The sequence below is a fragment of the Oryx dammah genome, unplaced genomic scaffold (genome assembly GCF_014754425.2).
Source record: "Oryx dammah isolate SB20612 unplaced genomic scaffold, SCBI_Odam_1.1 HiC_scaffold_15, whole genome shotgun sequence".
Classification (NCBI taxonomy): Eukaryota; Metazoa; Chordata; class Mammalia; order Artiodactyla; family Bovidae; genus Oryx; species Oryx dammah.
Genome location: NW_024070199.1, coordinates 28153581 through 28178071, shown reverse-complemented (window position 1 = coordinate 28178071; position 24491 = coordinate 28153581). Strand labels below are relative to the sequence as shown.

The following is a 24491-nucleotide window of genomic DNA, read 5'->3' as shown; positions in this document are numbered from 1 at the left end:
CTGTATCTCAAATAAATGACACGTATTTGAATCCTTTTCTTAAGGTCTATTCCTAGGGGAACCCAAACTAAGACAGATGGGTTACACTTGGAGCCAACTAAAGCAACACAAAGCTACTCTTTCAGGTTGCTTTATCTTGAATATTCATCGACATGCTTTTTTTTTTTTTTTTTTGGCCACACTGAGTCTTGGGGGATCTCAGGCTCCCCACGAGGATTGAACCTGAGCCATGGCAGCAAAAAAAGCCTGGCATCCTAACCACCTAGGCCACCAGGGGACTCCCCATCAGCGTGTTTTTACAGAGGTGCATTTTAATGTTAATGCTTTTAGTTTTTATTGACTATGCCCAGAAGCTGCCGAAGGAGCCCAATACCTTCAGGAGCCAGCTAAAGATGTTACACAACACTTGCTGTATGACATTCATTGTGAGAATTACTTCTAAAATTTTAAGATGGAAAGGGTTTTTGCTTAGCCTGAGAAGCTGGTATCTTTCCTGCATTCTGATAAGGAGAGCTGGATACCAGACCTAGATACTCTCTCTCCCTTATAGGAAATTCAGAAGCCAATTTGGAGTTCAGTTATAGTAAATATATAGAACTTTATCACCTGCATCTATATACTTCTCTTTCCTAGTCTGGATATCAGTTAAGGCATGTTTTCTCTGGTCCTGATCATTTATTCCCATTTATATCTCTACTTTATCTCTACTTTAATTTTTTTTTAATTTGGCTGTGCCAGGTCTTAATTGTGGCAGATGGGATCTAGTTTCCTACCTCTCCTTTTTATACGCATCTCTTCGTAAGCTGACTCAAATCTTCTGCAGAATTAGTGGGTATATTAAACAAGGTGTTTAATAAGCATTGAATGAATTACATTTGAATGCCAACTCTGCAGAGATACAGTCCTGGAAATCGAGATGTATGAATCTCCCCTCCAGAGTATCTTACCCCTTAGGGCAGTGCATCTCAGACTTTCTAGATTCTGTGATTGTTTCTTCAGCTGACAGGAAAGGCAGATCAAGACAATGTGAGCAGACATCCGGTAGAGACCTGTGGACAAGAGGATGGGACCCCTCACTCAGCTTGGACCACCCCCTTCCTCATCTGCATGAATCACCTCCTCCTAAGCCTTAGATCCCTGCTGGGAGCAGGCTGCCAAACAGCTCTGGAGAAAACCCAGCAGGGTGTGGGGCTTCGGACCTCACAGCTGGGGTTGGGCCACAGTGGCCACTCTGCTGCCGCCCAGGAGAGAGGGACCCTCCCTTCCGTGGGCCTGTCTGCCCACCAGCCGAGGGCTGTCCTGAGCTCAGGTGCTGACTCACAGGTCAAGAACTAGCTTGGGCAGGGCCCTCCCCTGGCCACCTGTTGGTCTGTCTGGACCCTCTCCTTACCCACTGGACACTGCTTCCAGCTTCCTTCAGGCTGTGGTGGAGATGGCATGGGTGGGGCTGGGGTGGAGGTGAAGGGCCTGGGGAGTCAGCGGGGAGGGGGTGGCAGGAGACTGCCCCACAGGCCCCGGGTTCTGCCTCTTTTCTGGAAGTTCCTTCTAAACTGAGATGCACCCCCCACCCCCCATTCTCACCCCAAACTGTTTGTCTAATGAAGAAACCTTTCTGACCCAGACAGTTAAAAGTCCTGGCCCTTCGCCTCATTACTGCCAAGCCCAGAACTAAAGAGGTGAAAGCTGGCAGCCTTGGGCTGCCTTCAACTTGGCAACTACCCCTCGGGGTCTGTGTCTCGGAGGCCCAGCCTCTCAATAGGGCTGTGTTCTCAGTCCTGGTTAAACAAAGCCGGGCCGCCTCCCTCCTGGGCCTGAGCCCCCCATTCTCATCGTTCTGTGCGGGATTAAGAGCTGCTCTCTTGTTTGGGTGTCACTCTCCCTTTGAACTGCCGTGGCTTCATCTGGTTTCAGGCTCAGCTTCCTGCCAGGAAGTGGATTTACCCCTGGTTTGTTGTTACTCTCGCCACAGGACCATACCCAGGGGGAGTGGGGCTCTTTCTCCCCAGAGACCCCTGCCTCCCGTGTTCCCTCCCCTCCCCCTTCCCTCTCCAACCTAAGTCCCTAAAGTCAGTCCCGGTCACCTCCTCTCCCCTCCTCTGAATTCTCGTGCCACATGGGCAAAGGTGGAGGCTCCAGAGCTGGGGGCCCAGGTCTGCTTGTCTAGGAGCACCAAGGCGAGCAAGATGGAGATGCTAAAGGCTGGGTGTGTGCTCACCAGGCTGAGGGAGGAGAGAGCCCTGAACTGATGGGGGAGGCTGGGCTGGGTCCCTCTCTGGGACTGGAGTCCGAGAGCCTCTCACTCTTCTTCTCTTTAAAATATTTATTTACGTGGTTGCACCAGGTCAGGCTTAGTTGCAGCATGAGGGATCTGCGATCTTCACTGCAGCATGCAGGATCTTTTGTTGCAGCAGGTAAGCTCTTAGTTGCGGCATGTGGGATCTAGTTCCCTGACCAGGGATCGAACCTGGGGCCCCTGCACTGGGAGTGTGTAGTCTTAGCCACTGGACCACTAGGGAAGTCCATCTCAGTCTCTGCTTGAAAGTCCCAGAAAATGCTAAACTTGTCCTGAAAGCCAGATTTCTTTGAGTGCAAATTCAGGGCTATTTCTCTCATTAGGTTTAAAATGTGTATTTTACCTTTATTTGCAATAGACAGAATCTTATAGACACAGTCGTTGAAGTATGGAGAGAGTGCGTGTAATGTAGAAGGGGGTCAATTGATCTTAGGTACATTGACATCCAGGCAGAAGACAGATCTTTTCTTGTCTTATGTAGAAATATATAAGATTTCCTTCTTAAATAGAGGGAAGGCTATTGTCCTTATTCTAGAAAGGGTCTTCCAGAAAACATCGAGAGAGATAGAAAAGTATAGTTCAGCTGATATCCCTTGTAAGGTACAAGAAGTGTCTGTCCAGCAGCCAACATAACACCTATTTTGTTAATAATCAGGGAAGGGTGAGCTTTGGCAGTAAGAGTCCACCTTGGCCCCTGTTTCTGGAAATCCTCTTCAGAGGAGTGGATTTCAGGGGAGAGAAGTTAAAGAAAGGTGGTGATCTCGCCTGGGGCAGGGGACCATCTCTCCATCAGGACAGATGTTTTCCCTTGTTTGTTTCTGTTTGGTTTCACCTGCCAGCCCCCACACAACCTGTTAAGCGAGAAAAATTGGCCCCTAAAACTGGGAGTGAGGGCTCTGTGGGGCGCTGAGATGAAAATAGATTCTGGCGTTGGGCGGAGGAGAAGAGAATATGGGTTGTGGGTGATAGAAAGTGGCTCATGGGAGGAGGATGGTGTCAGGTCGCAGAAGGTTCTGGACAAAGGAGCTGAGAAGGGAAGTGTGGCCGAGTGGATGAGCAGGACCCCAGAGAAAGCCAGCAAAGCCACCCTCCAGGCCCGGCCCTCCCCTGCACACAGGTCACGGGCCCAGAAGGTGCTGCTGGCCCAGGCCCGTCAGCTGCCCTCCTCACAAAGCCTGAGCTGCGCTGCTGGCAGGTCTGAGCCTCCCGTCCCTGAGGTCCTGACTGCGGCCGCCGGCCCGGGGAGCCTCCTCCGGCTGCCAGAGGCCCCGGGTTTGTCCCAGTGCCCAGGCCTAATGAGCAGCTCATTGGAATCCGACGAAGGACCGGGGCGCACGGAGACATGCTAATTAACGCGATTGCTGTTCTTTAATTAAGCAATCATCCCCCCAAAGAGGGTATTATCATGCAAATAGAGCCCTCGCCGGTGAGGTAAGGGCTTTGGGCAACAGCTGAGGTCTGTTAATAAGGCCCCAGAGCGCTGGAGGGCAGGGATCCAGGATGCCCCATTGACTGGGTGGCGAGCCCGGGAAGCGATCACGCCTCACCGCACGCCCTTTGTCTCTCTGGGCCTGGGCTGCAGAGCAGTGGGAGGCAGGGACCCCGCACCCCCTGCTTCTCCTTCCCCTCCATCTCTCCAAGAGAGGCTTTCAGAGCTGTGCAGGCTGGAGGGGTTTGTAGGACAGGGTCTGGTTTGGTCCTTGGTACAATCAACGCCCCAGTTATCAGAGCATCGGGGCACAGACGGGTTGGAATGTGTGGGAATGGGGGCTCTTCTGTGTTCATAAACATGGAAGATTCTACAAAGGGATGAGCACCATCCAGACTCTAATGGAACAGAAAGAGACTGAAATGAATCACCCACCTGGCCGACTGGGTCAAACCACTTTCTCTTCAAGACCTAGTTTCTCATCTTTGTTTTTTATTAATTAATTTTTATTGCAGTATAGTTGCTTTACAATGTGTGTTAGCTTCTGTGAGCTCAGTCGCTCAGTCGTGTCTGACTTTTTGTGACCCCAAGGATTCTAGCCCTCCAGGCTCCTCTATCCGTGGGATTTCCCAGGCAAGAATACTGGAGTGGGTTGCCATGACCTCCTCCAGGGGATCTTCCTGACCCAGGGATCGAACCTGAGTCTCCTGAGTCTCCTGTGTTGGCAGGCAGAATCTTTACCACTGAGTCTCCTGGGAAGCTTCTACTGCATAACAAAATGAATCAGCTGTACAGTATCCATATACCCCCTCCCTTTCGGACTTCCCTCCCATTTAGGACACCACAGTGCATTTTCTCATCTTCGGAATGGGGTGCTCACAAGTGCCTGACACCGTTATCATGTAAGTAAGTGGTTGTGAACGCAACAGGCTCAGGGTTTCACGCCTAGCCTAATGGTTCCTGAATGGGGTGGCCTACTTCCATGAGGTGACAGATAAGATGTATCTATGTATTTTCATTTGCTAAATCCAACAACCTTATCGCTGAGGACACTGGCTTGTCTCAGAGATGTTTGGGCTGTCACGACTGGACAAATGGGGGCTACTGGCATCTGTTGGATAGAGGCAGGGGACACTGCTAAGTGGGTGCACGGGACAAAGAATTATCTGCTCCAAAACACCCACAGTGCTCAGGTTGAGAAGCTCTGACATAAACAGCGCCTAGTTAACCTGACTTAGAGGAAGAAGTCACGAGGCGATGGTGTGCTTTCCAGAGCAGGCCCACAGCACTGCGGTTGTAAGTCACCTTGGGACCAGCTCTTTGGGTGTTTCTGTTTTCTCAAAGAAAAAATTTGGATAACACTTGTGTTTTAAGTAACGGAGCAGACAGGCTGAGGCCGAGTGGTGCCGGCTGGTACTTTGGAGTCCTGAGCAAGTGGGACCAAAAAAAATCAATTATGAACCTGAGGAGCCTCAGCGATAACACAGAGTCTGCTCAGAGCTAAGAGGAAAGCGGGCCTCATGAAAAGAGGCCCAGGGCCCAGCCTGTGGGCACAATGAGGCCCCTGAGAGCCGGTGTTGGCGGCTCCTGGGTGGTAAAGAGGGAACCCTACTCACACCTTTGTTGTTGTGTAATCATTCCGTTGTGTCCTACTCTTGAGACCCCACGGACAGCAGCCCACCAGGCTCCTCTGTTCTTGGGATTTCTCAGGCAAGAATACTGGAGTGGGGTGCCATTTCCTTCTACAGGGGGTCTTCCTGACACCAGGGACCTAGCCCACGTCTCCTACATCTTGTGCACTGGCGTGGGTTCTTTATCACTGAACCAGAGTCTTTGGGGGGGCTGGTGCATTGCTGTGGGGGAGACGAAAGGCAGAAAGACAACAAACCAGGCCATCCAGCAGGGGGGAAGATCAAGCCTCTTGCTCCCAGAAATCTTGGACCCCTTTCAGTTTGGTTTTCAACTCGCTGCAAAATAAATGTTTTGTGTTACAAGGAGACGGAGATACTATCTCATCAGCCCTACTGGTTTAGCACCGCCTCTGCCAACCTCTCACTTGACGTTTGGCAGGGGAAGGAGCGAGGAGAAAAACAGGACCAGGTTCTGTTTGCAAAACATTTTCATCAGTCAAAAAACTGCCAGGGTTGTGAATATTAAGTAAACCCTGACTCACGGAGACAGATACCTTGCCTTGCTTTGCTGGTCCTCTGGGTAACAGAGTTTTGTTACTTTGGGAGTGACAGCTCTAACATTCTGCAGGCTCCTCGGAACTGCTCTGGCTTTTTCTGAACAAAGAACAATCCACAAAAACGCCTATGGTTTGCAGTGGATAGGAGTCTGTTTACAGGACTGAGGACTTGGGCCCTCTTTTCAGTCAGGAGGGACCCAGTGAGATCACCTATTTAATCGCCTCTCACCTACACATGGGGCTGGGTGGCCTGAAGGCCCTTCTGCCAGTGGATTTCGTGAGAGTGTGGCCCAAGTGTCAGACCTTTTTAGTGAGTTCCCTACGGGCCAGCCCTGTTTTTTCCATTGCAGGATTTATAAGTGGGTTTGAAATGAGAGCATAGTTCTGCCTTGCCAGGAACAAAGGTTTTCACTGTTTCAGTCACTAGCCTAAGACACCATAATATAAGCCAGGCTCCCCGGTCTCCACCTCGAGCAAGTCCCAAAGTGAAAGTTCATCCAAAAACAATAATAGTAATGGTATAGCCCAAACTTACTACGTTCGAGGCATTGTTCTAATCCTTACAAAACCAGGAGGCAGGCATTCCTAGCACCGTCATATTTGAAAGTGGAGCTCTCCTATCTTCCTTATTCTTAAGTCAGGCCAGTCTCCCTCCCTCCCCCGTAGCTTCTCTTCAGATCTCCAGGTTATCTCCTTCATTCTGAATGTGACCAAGGTCTTCTGTTAGCTTTGAAACAGTCCGTTTGTGTGCTAAATCATTTCAGTGCTACCCGACTCTTTTAAGACCCCCATGGACTGTAGCCCAGCAGGCTCCTCTGTCCGTGGGAATTCTCCAGGCAAGAGTATTGGAGTGGGTTGCCATTTCCTCTTCCAGAGGATCTTCCCGACCCTGGGATCTAACCTGACAGTCGGGTGGGTTCTTCATCACTAGTACCACTTGGGAAGCCCTGAAACAGTCCAACCCAGTTCTTTCAGTGGTTTTCTCCTCAAGGACCATTTCTTTCTTGATCTTTAAACCCATAACCTCAGTCTCCACCATAACCGCTGAGTGCTTGCTTCTGTGCTGCTTTGCCTGGTTTTCTCATTGTGCAGACCACATTTAAAAAGCTATGAAGCATGAGAGTTAAGTGTGTGTTTATTCTGAAGTTCACCTGCTTGGGTTTGAATCCAGTTCTGTATCTCTAGCTGTGTCACCTTGGGTAAGTACTCAATGTCTCTGAGCCTTGGTTTCCTCCTTTATAAAATGAGAATAATATACCTGTTTCAGAGGAATTATTGAGTGAGTGCTATCAAACTGTGCCTGGCACATAATAGGTACTAGCTAAGTGTGATGTTATCTCACTTAAAAAAGACTAAATGTCTCAAGGGCAGAGATGCTATTGTGTCTTTCTATGAGTGCTAAGCTAGTGATAAACAAATAGAGAAAGCTTGATAAGCATTTGTGTGGGTCTTTGGCTGCTCAAAGAAATGGTGAGAAGATACATGTGTCTTCCTGGGACTCCACCCAGGAAAGCAGCAGAGTAGGAAGTACGCACAAAGAAGTGTAGAATCTTGATAATATCTTGTAGGCACTTAGTAAATGTCATTGAATAATTTCATTACACTTAATCAGCACTATGGGGAACTACAGCAGTTTCAGTGTTTACAGGAAGAGAAAGAAATAGAGGAAAAGAGGACAGTAGAAGGATAATGATCAATTCATCTCCTTCTAGCCTTTGCCTTGTTTTTTCCAAGTGTGTGTTAAGCTCAGCACCTTCTGAGCCATCTCTGAGACAGCCATGGGGTGGAAGTGAGCACTGACCCAGGCTCGAGAGGAAACCCAGGGCTGACTCTCCAGACTGGGGCTGCTGATCTTGGTAGAAAGAGAATTTTGAGAATGGCCACCTTCCTGGTGACTCCAGATGATCGCAGGGCTCACCAAAAGGAATCCAGCTGGGCTGAACATCCCAAAGACATTCTGAAATGTCTCCTGTGTAGGAGAATGGTGACGCTAACCCCTGGGCCTGGAAGGGGACTAGGCTGCAAGATGTTGACATGGGGAGAGAAGGGTAAAGAGGGCCTATGAGAGAAGTGAGCTATCTCTGAGCCAGCCTCATGCGTGGAGGCAGCGGATTGGACCTGATGGGCATGTATAGCCCCCAGAGGCTTGGTTCTGATGGTTAAAAAGGAAATGATCTCACTGCGGAAAAAAGTCTGAGTCCTGACATTCTGCATTGCTCTGGCTTATTTTGGGACTTAAGTCTCAATGCCCCCATGTCCATTGCCTCCCTTCCTTTTGCGAAAGGCCCCACAGTCCTCCTCTTCCAGCATTTCGAAAAGTGCTAAGCACAGATCTCCCCAGGCACAGTCCTTTAATCAAGGTGGAAGCCCTTTGTGAAGGGGCCCAAGAGAAGCTGGGCTGCAGGAGGGGCTAATTGGCTCAGTGTTGAGTCTTTAGACAAATCCGTGAAATGAATACAAAGAGAATGGGCCAAGAGGTGTTTCTGAATGCAGGTGAAGTCTGAGACATCAAGAGGGCCTGTGAATGGGTTCTTCCCAAGGTCTTCTCATGCCCACACCTAGTCTGGGACCACGTAGGGGGTGGAGGTTGCTAATTTCAGTCCCTAACACATTGCTGGTCAGGAGATTAATGGCCATAGGGCAAGCAGAGAAAGGGTGCGTGCGTGCGCGCGTGCGCGCGTGTGTGTTAAATTGCTTTAGTCCTGATTTTTTTGAGACCCTTTGGATTGTGGCCTGCCAGGCTGTTTTGTCCATGGGATTCTCTAGGCAAGAATAGTGGAGTAGGTTACCATACCCTCCTCCAGGGGATCTTCCTGCCCCAGAGATCGGACCCATGCCTCTTACATCTCTTGTATTGGCAGGTGGGTTCTTTACCACTAGCACCACCTGGGAAGCCCCCCGAGAAAGGGTGTGTGTGTGTGTGTGTGTGTGTGTGCGCGCTTAGTTCCTCAGTCGTGTCTGACTCTTTGCAACCCCATGGACTGTAGCCTGCCAGGCTCCTCTGTTTGGCCTTAAATGTAGGCAGCACAGAGCCAAACACGTGCTGTGATCTGAACGGTGGTGGAGGAGGCAGAAGACCCCCAAAGCCAAAATATCTCCAGGGGTGTCTGCTGTAGCACTTGGAAGTCTGCTCCTATAGAGTGATGGCCTGAGATCCCAGGAGAACCAATTACAAAGCTGGTCTCAGTTATTGACCCCTTAGATTGAATTAGCCTGAAAACACTCTGAGAAGCCCATGGCCAGTTTACACTGGCAGCTTGGAAAAACATGGAGAAAATCTGTGTCTTTCTCCATCCCACTCCCTCATTAACTAAGGGTCCCTGGTGCAGGGAAGCGAGGGACAGTGAACACAGTGTAAATTGTTCTCCATCCCCACCACCACTCATAAACCTCCCTCACTGGTAGCTACCTCCCAGTGGTTCTCTCCTACTCGCTTCCCTCCCTTTTGGGCATAAGCGTGAATGTAAAAGCTGAATCCAAAACTCAAGGGGGCTTCTCCAGGCTCCTCATCTCTGTCCCAAGTGGCCGGAGTCCCCAGCTCTCCTCCCCTGGTGTCTTCTTCCTATCTGGGCCCCGGACCCCGGTCTCTGTAGCCCTTACGGAAGTGGTAAGGCTGAGATGGTGAGGCGGAGTCAGAAACAAAGAGTTTCTTTTTTTTTTTTCTTCCACAGAGAATTTTGAGGGGGCAGTGAAACTATTCTATGTGATATTATAGTGGGGGATATATGTCATTTTACATTTGTCCAAACTCATAAAGAGTTTCCATCCCTCCTGGACAATGTGGTGCCCAGAACTCCCAGGATGGGACAGACAGTATCGGGGAGCAGGCCGTTGGTAAATGACCTGGTCAACATGTGGTCAAGGGAGAGGGCACGACGCAGAAGAGGGGACGCGGGAAAGCATGGCCGCTAGTACAAGGCATGAGGTGGAGGGAGACACAGGGACTCAGGAAGCTCTGTTAGGAGAGGCACGTTAGCACTGAGGCTCTCTGGAAATACTCTGAACCAAGTAGAGAAAATACTTGGTTAGGTAGAGTGCAAGCAAGACTAAGGATGATAAGTCATGAGCTCGCTTGTCTTTTTATGTAGGTATGTGATAATCTGGTTAACAAGCACCATAGAAGGCCGTGTGCCGAGTTTATCTCATCCTCATAACAGGCTTCTACATTTATGTCATTTATGGATAGCTATTCATATGAAGAGCAAGTATAATCCTTATTGCTAAAACGTGAACCATCAGGACACAGATCATTAATTCACGTGTGCTCACTCTTCCACTGCTCATGTAGCATGGTAGTTGTTCACAATGAAAGCAGAGAGAGAAAAAACGTAAAGCAGAGAGAGAAAACTTTAGTCTGGGGGAGGAGAATTCACAGTGATTTTTACCATGATGATAAAGGTAATAATAGTAGCTATTTTAAATTACTGATAATGTATTTATTATTTCAAAGCCCATTGCTTTGTATGCATTATTTCATTTAATCCTCACCACAGTCATAGGAAACAGGTACCATTATTACTGTTTCACAGATGAGAAAACTGCTGCACAAAGCCTAAATAATTTGTCTGAGAGGCAAGTCAGTTTTTGTAACATTCTTTGCTGCTGATTTAAGAAATAAAATCATTGATGAGGAACCGTGGCTGTCTAAAGCAAGCTGGTGCATATAAAGAGCAAACACGTTGCACCAGCTTTCATTACAGACCTGTCTTTCTCTTTCCTGTAAAATGATCTCCACATTCTTTGCTGGTGCAAAGGAGATGTGTAAAGTCATTTTCTCCCGACCTGGTGTGTGGGTAAATTAATCTGGCGTCACAAACCCAGTCACAGAGTTAGGTGATCTGTGTGTAATGGGTTTAGGCCGTGAGCCTCCGGAGCTTAGCCTGCTCAGCATTAAAAAGGCCATAGAAATCTCTCTCTCCGTGAAATCCTCTTGCACACATTCAGGAAATGTACAAGACAGTGAGGGTACAGTCAACCTATTGGAATTTCTTTTTGAAGAAAAAAAAAAAATATCTCGCAGAGGAAAACTGTTGATGACCCCCCTCTGAGCCTTGGTAGGGAAGTCATCCTGCAGTCATTCAATGTGAAATTCCAAAGGCTTGGAGGAGGGTCAGCTCCCTTAATAACATGTCAATATTAAATTACATCATAAATAATCAGAACTTCCTGCATATTTAACGGGAACTTTGTTGTATAAATTTGGAAACCATCCAAAGGGAGACAAGCGACTTTTGTTATTGTTTAGCCCTCTGGGCCCAACTTCTTGTGGGATTTAGTTGTTATTTTGAACTTTGGAACCTTTAGCAGAGAGAAAGGCCCTAAACCAATTGACTTTTAGATGGTCATTTTCCCTTCCCTCTTTCAGTTTTAAATTGGTTAATTTTTTTCTTATGTAAATAAGATCCAATAAAATCCAAAGCCATGACCAACATCAAAACATGTGAAATCACTGTTTGGTTTGAAAACCTTTAACAGACCGAGCCAGCTTGGTGATGACCAACTCTGACCATTCTTGCTTAAGAGGGATACTCTGACATTTGCCACGTCTATCAGTCATCTCTTCTTTTTAAAAAAATATTCATGTATTTACTTATTTATTTGGCTGCACCAGATCTTAGTTGCGGCATATGGAATCTAGTTCCCTAACTGGGGATTGAATCCAGGCCCTCTGCTTTGGGAGTACAGAGTCTTAGCCACTTGACCACCCGGGATGTCCCTTATTAGGTCATTTCCAGCCCAAGAATATTTGAGAGGCTCATAACATTCATTTTGGTTGGTACCAAATCCAACCAGTAAGGTCTGATTTTCTACCATAAGATACAATACAAATATAAGTTAATTACTCTTATGACCCAAAGAAGAAAGTCTCAAGTTCATGATACAATTCAATCCTTCCCCTGTGGCCCCGAATGCTCTCAATAACTCCACCTCCCACCGCTCCTAAGTACCACTCTGCTCTCATCCCCTGGGCCACTCGCTGTCCAGAACCTTCCTTCCTCTTTCCATTCTGCCCTCACAGCTTTGTTCCCTGTGCCCCTCACTCATCGTAGGGAACCCTCCCCATTTTTCTACTTCTCTTGGAGTCTTCCCCAGCCTCCAGGCTGAGGTCACGTTCTCCTTCCTTCTTAAAGCCTTTCTACCTCCCCTGCAATTGGGTGTTGTTTCTGTACTCACCATGTTCTGAGATCCTACTATGCATCAGGTGCTGTGCTAGGAATTTGATGTGGGTGATCTCATTCAAGTCTGGAAAAGTGGGTATTGTTTTCATATCAAATTTTGGGGTTTTGTCTAATGATGAACACCTGAGTTGTTCTTAATCTGTCATGACCAAGGCCACAGTGAACGACTTTCACATCAGCCTTGCACGTGCGTGTAGGAGAGTCTGTAGGATAGATTTAGAGGCTGGGACTGCTGGATCAAAGGGTGATAGCATGCTGAATTTTTATAAATATCTTCCGATTTTCTACCCTGGTGGTTGTGCCATTTTTAATTCTTACCATCAACGTGTGAAAGTACACCAGGCTTCCCTGTCCATCACCAACTCCCAGAGCTTGCTGAAACTCATGTCCATCGAGGCAGTGGTGCCATCCAACCATCTCATCCTCTGTCGTCCATTTCTCCTCCTGCCTTCAATCTTAAGTTACAATACAAATAACTACTTGGTTAATACCAAATGGACAGGATGCCGCCAAGCACAAGTTTTCAGCCCAGCTTGAATATCATTAACTTGGTGGTCTTGCATTTTCTGTACCTCCATTTCCTTGTATATAAAACAGGGAAATTTGGAGACAAGTGAGGGGGAACATGTTACCCCCCTGGCCACTTCTTTCTGATACATCACAAGAGACATAGCTGGTCCCTCACCAGGTGCTCCAGCTTGGCCGTGAGAGTTGCCTCCAGTGGGGATAAACTGAAAAACCAAGCCTTGGAACAGGACATGGATAGCAAAGGGATCTACCTGTGGTGTTCCTGTCATACCCTTCTCATGGTCATAGGGAAGATAATACACCTGCACTTTTGGGTTTGGTCATTTCTTTCCAGCTCTCAGCCCAGATTTTGTGACTGACGATTTAAATTATTTTCTTACGAATGTTGCACATGAATCTCCTTGTACACATCCTCCAGCACAGCTCCAAATTTGGATCAGTCTAGTGCCATCTTTCCCCTCATGCCTGAGCAGTTAGATTTTGATAAAGTCATGCAGATTCCATCACTACAAATTCACCATCTCCAATCTAAGCCAGACCCTCACTATCCCTCATCAATCCCATAAATGCTTTTTAACTTTCAATTTTCAACTCTCATTTTTCTAATGACTATTCCAAACCCCCATCACCTTCCTCAAGCATCCTTTTCAAGTCTTACACCTTGAGCTCTCTCAGCAACCCACCCTCCAAATTCATCGGGATAATTGAAGGCTTTAGATATCAGAATTTTAGAGATCTATCCTTGGCCACATTTTTCTAGGATTCCATATTCTTCCTGAGGCTTCACCTCTACTTTCATAGTGTAAAAACTACTCTTTGTTGATGACTTTCAAATCTAGAACCTGCAGCTTGGACTCTTCTAATAAACACTTTTACTAAAAACTACTCTTTGTTGATAACTTTCAAATGTAGAACCTGCAGCTTGGACTCTTCTAATAAACACTTTTACTTGGAAGGTCCATGGACACCTCAAACTCAAAAGTATCCAAATCAAACACTATTGTTCCTCTAAAATCCATCTCTCGCGCAGGGCATAGCTCTCTTCCTGAGTACCATGGGTGTAGAGAGAGGGTCACCAACTTCTCAAGCTAGAAGGCTGATATCATCCTCAAGTCCTCTCTCTTTTTTACCTTCCACATGTCATCAGGTTCCAAATCCTGCCAAGATTTCCTCTTGTTTCTGGAAGTTCCTTTCTCTTCACTTTTCTACAGTTGACCCAACTGGACAGCCTGGATTGCTTTGGAAGCTTCCCAATTGTCTGATCTCAGGCTTGGATCCCTTAAATCTGTCCTTATAGCTGCTGCTTGGTGATCTTTCTAAACATACATCTGCCCATATCACACTCCGCACTGTACTGACTCCCTCAGTCTACAGAATCGAGTCTCAGCTGCTTGGCATGACATGCACGGCCATCTGTGAACTGGCCTTAGCTTTTACCTGCAATTCCTTTCCTTACCAGTCCCTACCTGACCCCTCAGACTTCAATCACAAATGAGTATTTGCAGTTCCTTTGAGCGGCATCCTTTCTTGCCTTTACTCATAACATCCCCTCTGCTAGACCACCCTCCCAATTCCTTCACCTGCACCTGGCCAACCCTACTATCCTTTAAGGCTTAGTTCATGGATCACTTCTTTTGGGAAGCCTTTCTTGACAAGCCACTCTCCACTCTCCCCAAACTCTAAACTGGGTTAGCTACACTGACCCTGTGCTCCCACACCTTGCTTGTTCATTGCACTGAAGATGTTTCAACATACTTATCCCCTGATGGATCAGTATCACAATTAGATTGTGTGCTCTTGGAAGCTTGTGTTGGGTCCTATTTCTCCATGTATCTCTTTGCTTTGGAGTGGCATAGAGTAGGCGCTCAATGATAATACTTGTAAAATACTACTTTACATTTGTAAGTGAACAAATAAGTGAATAATTCATTAATGGGAAAGAAATTTGCCCCTGAAATGAATTCTCCACTTTACAGCTAAGGTAGCAAGGGAGTAATCAGCATCCAGAAACATCATGATTATTTCTCAGGCCTGATTAAGAGTAACAATACCATGTGTGTGTGCTGAGTCGCTTCAGTCACGTCTGACTCTTCACGACCCTATGGACTGTAGCCCACTGTCCATGAGATTCTCCAGGCAAGAATACTGGAGTGGGTTGCCATGTCTTCCTCCAGAGGATCTTCCCAACCCAAGAACTGAAGCCCCTGTGAACTGAGCCTGCCTCTTACATCTCCTGCACTGGCAGGCAGGTTCTTTACCACTGGTGCCACAAATAGGCATAGTGATATTCAAAAGTCACTATGAGTCTTGGGAAAGCCCAGAATCAATGAGGCTCCAGGAGAGAACCCTCAAGAACCTGTAGAGGAACTGCTACGGGATTCTTAGAGTGCTGCAAGAAACCTGCAGGACTTCCATCTCATTCATACAAAACTCTCAGTTCAAATAAACCTTCACTGTTTACAGGATATCTTATTTACTGATTGAAAAAATCATGTAATATACCTTAAGTTAATAACGTACAGACTCGGTTTGAATAAGTAAAAAATGAAACAACAGAAAACAAAGAAGTAGAGTTCTTTTTTACCTCTCCTATACTTGACTTTCCTGGTGCGATGCAGTCCATGGGGTCTCAAAGAGTTGGACACACTACTGAGCAACTTCACTTTCACTTTTCACTTTCATGCACTGGAGAAGGAAATGGCAACCCACTCCAGTGTTCTTGCCTGGAGAATCCCAGGGACCGCAGAGCCTGGTGGGCTGCCGTCTATGGGGTTGCACAGAGTCGGACACGACTGAAGCGACTTAGCAGCAGCAGCAGCATACTGACTTTCTTAGGACCCGATGCTTTCATAAAGACTCTGGATGTAGCTAAAGAAAAAAACTAAACTGTCTAAACACCACCACACTTTCATAGCCTTTGCTTGTGAAATTCAATTAAGAAGGCAGTGAAGTGAAAGTTGCTCAGTCACGTCTCTTTGCGATCCCATGGAAAGTTAGGAATGTCATATTTCTCCTGATGTTCAGAACTGAGTCTTTTTGAACTTCAATTATCATTAGAGCCTTTTTTGTAATTAAATAGTAAGTGACGATGATGGTAAAAAAAATTAACTGCTATTATTATTATTCCTATATAGAGGTCACAATCCTCGAATGCCCATACCGTGGCAGGTGCTTTCCACTAAGTATCATACTTACGCTTCAGAACAACCTTTTAAATACAGTAGAAATTATTTCCCCCTTTACTGTTTTAACAACTGAAGTTCAGCGAAATCAGATCACTTGGGGCACGTCCAAAGGACAAGTTGGGAAGACTCTGGGGCCAAAGGCCGAGGCGGTTGCACGAGGCGACGCTGAGCCTCTCCTAGTCTCTGGTAAGTTTTGTTACCTGCCTGCGTATATGTGAAGGCAGAGCGGGAGAAGCGATGAATCCGAGGAAGATTCACCGCCTAAGAATCTAAATACTAAACGTGGGGCAAAGGCGAAGGAACCAAAAGCGGCGGGAAGCCGGAGCCATAAGGCAGACTCTAGGTACGAGCCAAGAGAAGGGATGGACTGGCAGGCTCCGCAGACGGCTTAGGTGGAGGGATGAGGGGCGGGGCCTGGGCGGGGAAACCGGGGACCGTGTAACCCAGTAGTGCTCGTGCTCGAGCCCAGTAGTGGACCGCCCCAAAGGCCGCCTCTCCCGGGGAAGTAAAGGTGAGGGGAAAGGGAGTGCAGGCATTATGGGAAATTCCGAGAATTGCTAAGGCAGCTCATCCTTCCCCATCCTAAAACAAAGCACAGACTGTCCTCTCCTTTCCTGGGGGCGCTCCCTTGTAGCGCAAGCAAGAGGGGGACAGGGAGAAGGGCCTGCCCGGAACGCACACCCCCTCCCCCCCGCTCGTTGGTACGGCCCATCCCCCCGCCGCTGATCTGGCAGGCTGCGCGCGCACCCTCCGGCGGGGAGCTGCGGCCTCCGCGGCCCGGTTCCCTCCTCCCGCTCCTCGCGTGCTGTTCGCTGGCGCTGCGCCCGCCGGGTGACGCGCCCGCGCGCCTTGGCGGGGAGGAGCGCGGCCGCGGGGGCGCGCCCCGGTGACTCCGCCCACCTACCCCCGCCTCCCCTCCCCTGAGTCCCGGGTGCCCGGCTCGCGCGGCTTGGTGCGAGGAGATCGGGACCCCGCGCCGCCCGCCCCCGCGCCCCCCGCCCCGCCGTGCGAGGCGCCGCGCCCTCCCGCTGCCCTGCCCGGTGCATGGAGGGGCCAGTTCGGATCGCAGCCGCCGCCGCCGCTGTAGCCGCCGCCAGCGCGCGGGGGATGACCTGGGGGTGGCTTTCGGAGCCGGCTGCCGCGCAGGAGGTCTGGGGGCTTAGCCAGCCTCGCTGAGAGGTGCGGGGGTGGGGTCGCACCTAAGGGTGGGCGGGAGGGCTGGCCTGGGGACACCGGGCTTGAGCGCCACGAGGCTTGGGAGCTGGAGGTCCGGGGGAGCGGGCTGCCCGGGAGGGCTGGGGGTCCAGGCTGCGTGCGGGGTCTGGAAAGGGTAACTGAAGGATGCGCAGCGGGGAGCTCCTAGGTTCCCGGTCCTGGGGACTCTGAGCCACCTCGTGGAGGAGGCGGGGTGAGGTGTCAGTGACACGATGCAATCTCTTTGACAATGATCCGCTGGGGCAGGTGAGATGAAGCATAGCGGGGTGCAAGGGGCGCCGGGCATGTTTTCCCAAGGGAGCCGGATCTCTCGCCTCTCTCAACCTCCATCCCCGCGGAGCGCCCGAGAGAGACAGTGATTTATGCGTAGGGAGAATCAAGAGAAATTTCCTGCACAATGTATCTTTCTCTGCCTTCCCAGACCCAGTGACTTCCCAGCCCCAGGGAGCGTATTTTTTCCTTCTCCTCTGTAAAGCATTCTGTGGATTGCATTATCATTTGCTAAATACATTACAGCCCGCTATTTATTTCACTCTGCAGCTTCCAGACCTTTGTTGCATTCTCTCCACATCTAGGAATTTCAGTAATAAATCACCAAGGGGCTAGAGAGCCTCTCTCGCCCTTCCCTTCATTGTTCTCCCCAGCCCACCAAATCAGGTGGAAGGCTCTCCAAAAAGAGATTTCTCCAGAATGCCTGTTTTTCCCAGTTCAGACTCCAGAGGGTGGCAGGTGCCTGAAGGGCAGGCTGCCTTACAAGTTGGCATCTAGAATTGAGAGAACCTCATTAACCTCTGTGTCCTTAAATCAGACACCTTGAGAAATAGAAGACTGGACTAAAAGGAAACATGAGATAGAGTCTCAGGCCAGTGGCCAGTAAAGGTGAACAAGGCCAATTCTCCTTCCTCGCCTCACTGATGCCACGAGCCGCAGACTTTCCAGCTGACTCTTGGCATACCTAGTGGACAGTGTCTGGTAGGAGAGGGTGGGAGGGGACTGGAGCATGAAATGGGTTTATTCTCAGTATAATTCTAAACAGTCTATTACATTTTATAGCTCATTTTTTTGGGGGTAGTCTGTTTTAGCTGAGAATATGGGAGTAGTTCAACTTTTAGGACAAGATGAAAGCAACCTCTAGAAAATTTCTGGAAAATTTAAATGAGTGCTTAACTAGAAAGCATTCTTAGGAACCCAGAGAGGCACCAAATACTGTAGTTTCTGTTTTGCACATGTGGAAATAAACTGCCTCATACTCTAAGTTATATGAGAAGGATGGAGAAAACCTGTTTCATTTCGTAAAGACGTGCCCTGGGTGTGTGTTTGGCAGCGTGTGGAGCAGAAACATTTATATTTCTGTAAAACGCACGCACGCATGCATGCACACACACACACATGTGTATATTGTTTAACTTTCATGCAAAAACTCGGATATAGTATTTGGGAAATCTGTCTTTGTTTGAATAGTTTAGTCAACCAGGAAAATCAGTTACTGGAGGTACTGTGCTATTGTTTGTGTAGTAACTCACTTGGGACGCCTTGATTGATTGCCATGGTTCTCATCAGCCTCCTCTTCTGTGGAAAGTACTTAAACAGCTCTGACCCTCCAGCCAGGAAGCACAGAGAACCCTTAGGACTTGGAGCATACAGATCTACCTTGTGTAGGTCGGCTTCTAAATCAGTGTTACTTGTCTTCTTTGCAGGTGGCTTCACTGTGCATGGAAGAAATTAAGTTCATTTTAAGATAGGACACCCCCCCACCGTCCCATCTGTAAGGTATATGTAAAGAGGAAGTCTTTATGTTGGAGTAAGAACTTCTGCCATAGGGCTGGGCTCCAAGAATTTCAGGTAAAACTTATTGACTAGTTCTCATACTTTCTTTTTCTTTTCCCACTTTTGCCCTTATGCTTTTGCGACTTTCTAGATGATTTCATTAATGGTTTTGTCAAAATGGAAGTTGAAGTATAATATTGCTTCTTTAGAAATGTTTCTTATGTAGACATTTGGACTAAAAATCTGTTTGTAAGATTTTTAGGTACTGTTTGTAAGTGAATCGGTACTGTTTTTAAGTAAAATACTGGAGAAATGATCTCAAGAATTAAGCCTTATTGTAGCAAAATCAGGCTGGAAATCAGAAATTTAAAACGATTAAGTGAAAATTTGTTATTTTTTAACACATTGTTATGTTAGCTATTGCCTTGTAGTTAGCATTTCTACTGTGTAAGAGTGTAGCTAAGGCAACACATCAGAAGAGAAGCCTTGACGTCTCCGGATAGTCTTTCTATAGACATATGATCTTACTACTTAATAGAAACTAATTAGATTAGAAAGGAAATTTGGAGTCTGGTTGGTAAATAGATTGCTCTGAAGGACTTGATTTAATGTGGGTTTTGATGGGTGATTTTTTTCAAGAAATTTTATTAACTTGAATTAGAGAATGTTTTATTGTTTGTATTTTAAATTTTACATTATACGTAAACATTTCATTGATTTATAAGCACTCCATTTATAAATGTTGTATATATGGTACTGACTCATTTTTCAGCAGAACAGAAAGGAGAGCTTGACTCTCTTCAATTGCAATGAAGAGATAGTATATGGGATATATTTAATTTTACTTTAAATATATTGGATTACAATTAAATGAAAAACTGGTTTGTTGGTTTTTTTTAATCCCTCAGGTTCTCCCTCATTGTGCTCTTTCCCCCCATTGTCAGGCTTAAAACATACAGTATCATTGTCATCTGTCCCCTGAATAATGGTCCTGAGGTGATATTATTAATGTGGCTTTTTAAAATCAAACTAATTATACTTGCCTAAAAGAGCCACATGTGTGTGATTCTAGCTGCCTGGTGCCTTTTGAGAGCCCTGGAGACAAGCTAGTGAATAGAGCTGAAAATTCATTCTGTATTTGATTAAATGGAACAGACTTGCTGCTCCTTACCCCAGCAGGGGCGATGAGATCTCTTGATCCCCGAAGCGGCTCCAAGACCCTGGGAATTCCATTAGCGAGCACCTGAGGAATTTCTGCCCTGCAGTGCCTTTTTTGTATGTGTGTATGTGTGTGTGTGGAGAGGGAGGGGAGCCGAGTGGTGATGGGGGGGGCGGGTGGGGTGGTGGTGGGCGTGGGGATGGAGAGAGGCTACGTTAGAAGACTCCATATGTTAGCGGATCTAAAATCAAGGCAGGATTTAACAGCTTATCTCGTAAGAGAAGAGCCCAACCCATAGGCAGATTGCTGGCCAGGACTTTCTTACCAGCACGACTGTGGTGATGCGTCTTTACCCTGAAGTGCACGCCACTGTAAGTACAGAAAGTCACTTTTCTGCTTTCCCTCTGAAGCACAAGCATATACACGTTGCAGACCTGGTAAGTTTTCTCTGAATGATCTTTTGATAACTATGTAAAATCATGGTACAGTTCGGTCTCGCCTGTAAGGGCTGCTTTATTGTTTTAGTAACTTTTTCAGCCAAGAGCAGAATCAGAATTTTCTGTGAAGCAGAGTGTTTTGCAGAGATGAAATGCTTGTTTGAATAGGCATATTTGAGTTTGCTGTCTTGTTTTTATATGACTTTATTGTGTTTTTGTAACATTATCACAGAATTTACCTTCGTGCAGGGTACGTCTGTCTCTTCTGTTGTTTTTTGAAACATTCTCTCTGATTGCTAGGATTTTTTAAGACATCGCTTTGCACACTTGCCAGTGGCCACAAATAAATGAAAATATATCTATCAGAAATGTTCTGTAAAATCTTTGGAGCAAAATTTTTGAGAAACATCAGCATGTCTCTCCACTACACCCCCCGCCCCAGCCCTCACCCCACCCTTCTTCCCCTGCCCCTGAATGATTTTTGAATACACACGCTCTTTCAGACTATGAGCCCGGTTTGTTTCTTGTGTGTTTTTCAAGGAAGAGCAGTTCTAAATCGTGGACGTTCTACTTAATTAATTTTCATCTTCCAAGAATAGTTAAAAATGAGTGTGAATTCCAGTGTTTGTAGCTTTCAACCAGAGCAGAGAGCAGCAGCCTATTTGATGGTTAATTTGATAGATTTTGTTTCTGATTAAAATCTTGTCGTGTGTCACAGATCTCTCTAGCAGTCCTCTACTAGAGCCTCCTAAATGTTTAACACTAAGTGTTTAAAAAATAAAGAAGTCTTTTAGAGAATATGTTTAACTTTTTTTTTTCTACCTTCTTCCTGGGCTTGCATTCTACTAGTATGGCCAGATTGAAAAGACTCTGGAGTGCATGGGAGTAAACACTAAAGTTAGCATTGGGCCCCTCTCTGTGCACAGTTGTTCAGGAACTTTGCTGTGTGGTGTATTTTGATGGCCAGAGATAGTAAAAACTATCCCAAAGCAGATTTTGTTTTGCTACCTGTCAGTTGGAATGTGAGTCAGGACTTCAGTTCTTGAGAACCAGTGCTGTGCTTTTATCCATAAAGTTAGGAAATTGTCAAGTTCCTTACTCCTTGAGAGGGGGAAAATACACAGGTTATGTTACTGAACTGAGACATATTCTGCTTACATTTGGTTACAATATTTTTATATTGCTCTTGTGTAAACAGAATTAAGAAACTGGCATACAGCTTGCTTTTCAGCCATTCTTAGATTAGCTCATCTCTTTCTATTTGTGTGAGCTGGGAAAGTGATTTTGATCTAAGCCTTGATTTCCTCATCCCTAAAATGGGGCTAATAACAGTAGTAACTGTTAGCATTGTTTTTTGGATTACATGAGATACTGAAAGTAAAGCACTTGGCATATAGTAAGACCTCTATGAATGTTAGCTGCTATTTTAGGTAACTCCTGTAGGCATTAGTCTGTTACTTTGATCCAGAAGTGATTTCTTTTGAAGATTAAATAATGAGGAATTCTCTGACATTAGTAATAGTGGGGGCACATGGAGCTGCTCTAGTTTCAGTATGCTACAGTTCTCTTCATTTTGCAATTGAGACTTAAAAGGCACTTGGAAACAATGTTGCCCCCCCCCCCACCCTTGAGGTATAATAGAAAAATGTACACAAGTGTACAGTTAATGTATACTGAGCGAACAGCCAGATGAAGTTTTATATATGCACATGTGTGGTAACCGTTACCCAGATCAAGATGTAGAACATTTCTTCATCTTGGAAGGCGCCCTGGTGCCCCTTCATGGACTTGTCTGCCGCCCCCAGCCGAGGACAGCTATTTTGACTAGTCTCAACCATACGTGAGTTTTGCCTGTTCCTGAACTTTATAAAAATAGACTCGCATGATAAATATTCTTTATATCGGGTTTCTTGCACTGTTCCTTATGTCTGAGAGCCATCTCTGTTACTGTGTATGGTAGGAATTCATGCTTTTTAAATTGTTTTAGCATCTTTTGCCTGTTTTGAAATTCATAGTAGTTCATTTTATTGGCACATTAGGTATGTGGTTATTGGGAAAACAAGAAAATAACAACATCTCTTCCTCAGTCATTAGAAAATGAGATCCTAGTCACTATCTTAGAAAGAACTTACATTTGTACATGAAGTTGGGTTGAAGATTCTGTCACCTTCAGTGACAGTTCCATGAACCAAATCCTTTGATAACTGCCTTCATTTGTATATGTGTTTAGAAAAGGAGAGAGGGAGCCTCAAAATAAGGACCATCTAAGGTAGCTGATAATGGTCATGCTTAGGATTTAATGTCAAAGTCAATACTTAGCATGGTGCATTCAAGGAAAGCAATAACTAGCTCAGCATTAGTGTTGTATTCTCTTAGGAGAAAGCGAAACAACACAGTGGATTCTTGGGGAAAAAAAAAATCCACCCATAGTGAAAGAAAATGGAGCAAGGACATTGTTATACTGCAGGAAATTTTTGAAGAATGGGACCCCACAGTTAATTCAGGAAGAAGAATTTTAGTCACTAACGTTCTAAACAGTCGCTGTCAGTCTCTGCCTATATGTTTGGAATTTCTATTGGTATTGTTGGAATTCCCTATTACAAAATAAGTAAAATTGATTTCACCAAACAGTGAAAAAGAATACCAAATGATACGGATGAATCAGAAGTGTGTTTTTTGTTTTTAAAGTTTGGAAGGGGCTGCTGCTGAGGTTAATAGTGTGTGTTTCTGTTCTTGGAAATGTTGATGAAGCATTTTCTGGGTGTTCTGCTGGGATACAAGCCACTTCTCTCTCTGGAGACATTGTCTTTTTCAACATTTGTAATTTTATTAAACCTTCTTTTTCATAGCTCCTTGACACCAGGTCCATCTTCACATACAGCTGTGTACAGGATGGGTCCTTTGGACTACAGGGGGCAGGTGGTCCCCTTTTCTCTTAAATCAGAACCCCAGCAGCCAAGATTTCACTGGGGATGGGGAGAGTTGAAATAGTGATATATGATTCATCTTTTGTCCCAGAGGGGCACCCGAAAGTTGCAGATTTTGTTTCAAAAGAACCATTGACAACTAAAGCTGCCTCAGGATAGAAAATGTTCTTTTAAAGGGCGTGAGCTCCTTGTTGCTAGACATGTTGTAGTGGTGTTTGCAAAAGATGCTGCAGAAGAAATCTCTCCTGAGAGTTGGGACCTCATGACCCCCAAAGACCTTTTCGGTATGAGCCCGTGAGACAGGCTTTCCTGAGGGGGGCTGTGCTACTTAACCTCCACATTTATTAGTCCCCTCTTACCCCAGGGATCACTTGCTGCAGTTTCATTTCCCTGGGATCAATCACAGGCCAAAAATAGTACATGGAAATTTCCAGAAATAAATGATTCACAAGTTGCAAGTTGTATGCTGTTCTCAGTAGTGTAATGAAATCCTTTTCCCCCACCGCTGCCACCCAAGGTTCCCAGACGTTCAGTGTTGTCCTGCCACTGACATCCAGCCATTCACTTCGTCACGCCTGGGTGATCCAGGCTTATCAGGAGCTGGTGATCGTCCTTCTGACACATCGTCAGAAGGTCAGTACTAGCCTAATTCTACATCACAATGCCTGTTACTCACCTCACTTCATCACATCCAGGTGGGCACTTGGTCACCTCCTACCATCGTCATCATAAGAGCAATATTTACAATAGTGTGATATTTTGAGAGAGAGAGACCACATTCATATAACTTTTATTATAGCATGTTGTTAAAATTGCTCTATTTTATTGTTAATCTCTTAACTGTGTCTAATTTATACATTCAGCTTTATCATAGATATGTATGTATAGGAAAAAACAGTATAAATAGGGTTCAGTACTATCCATAGCTTCAGACATTCACTAGGGGCTTTGGAATGTATCCCCTGTGGATAAGTGGGGTGGGGGAGATGGGCAGCTGTACATAATTTTGGAGGGAAAAATTGTGTAAAGTTCCAAACAACCATTGGATAAATAAAATTTCTCAAACCAGCCCTAGTTTAAAGTTGAGGACTGCCTCTTCTTGTTGACCCTTTCACTTTAAATGTAATTTAGTTTATCAGTAACAAATAAATGTCAAATATTCTTTTTTACTTAAAGAGAAAACG

At 46.2% G+C, this 24491-nt stretch overlaps 1 protein-coding gene across 2 annotated transcripts in view; it reads left to right on the top strand.

Annotated features, from left to right (window-relative positions):
* The first annotated feature begins 16813 nt into the window (after positions 1-16813).
* The window catches only part of CDON (cell adhesion associated, oncogene regulated), a 99523-nt gene continuing 91845 nt past the window's right edge, over positions 16814-24491 (top strand). Inside the window, exons 1-2 of one of the 2 annotated variants that reach the window (XM_040255830.1) lie at positions 16814-16981; positions 18715-18859. The gene's annotated coding sequence lies outside the window, so the exon portion shown is untranslated. The remainder of the gene's footprint in view (positions 16982-18714; positions 18860-24491) is intronic. The other variant, XR_005723643.1, reaches the window with a different exon arrangement.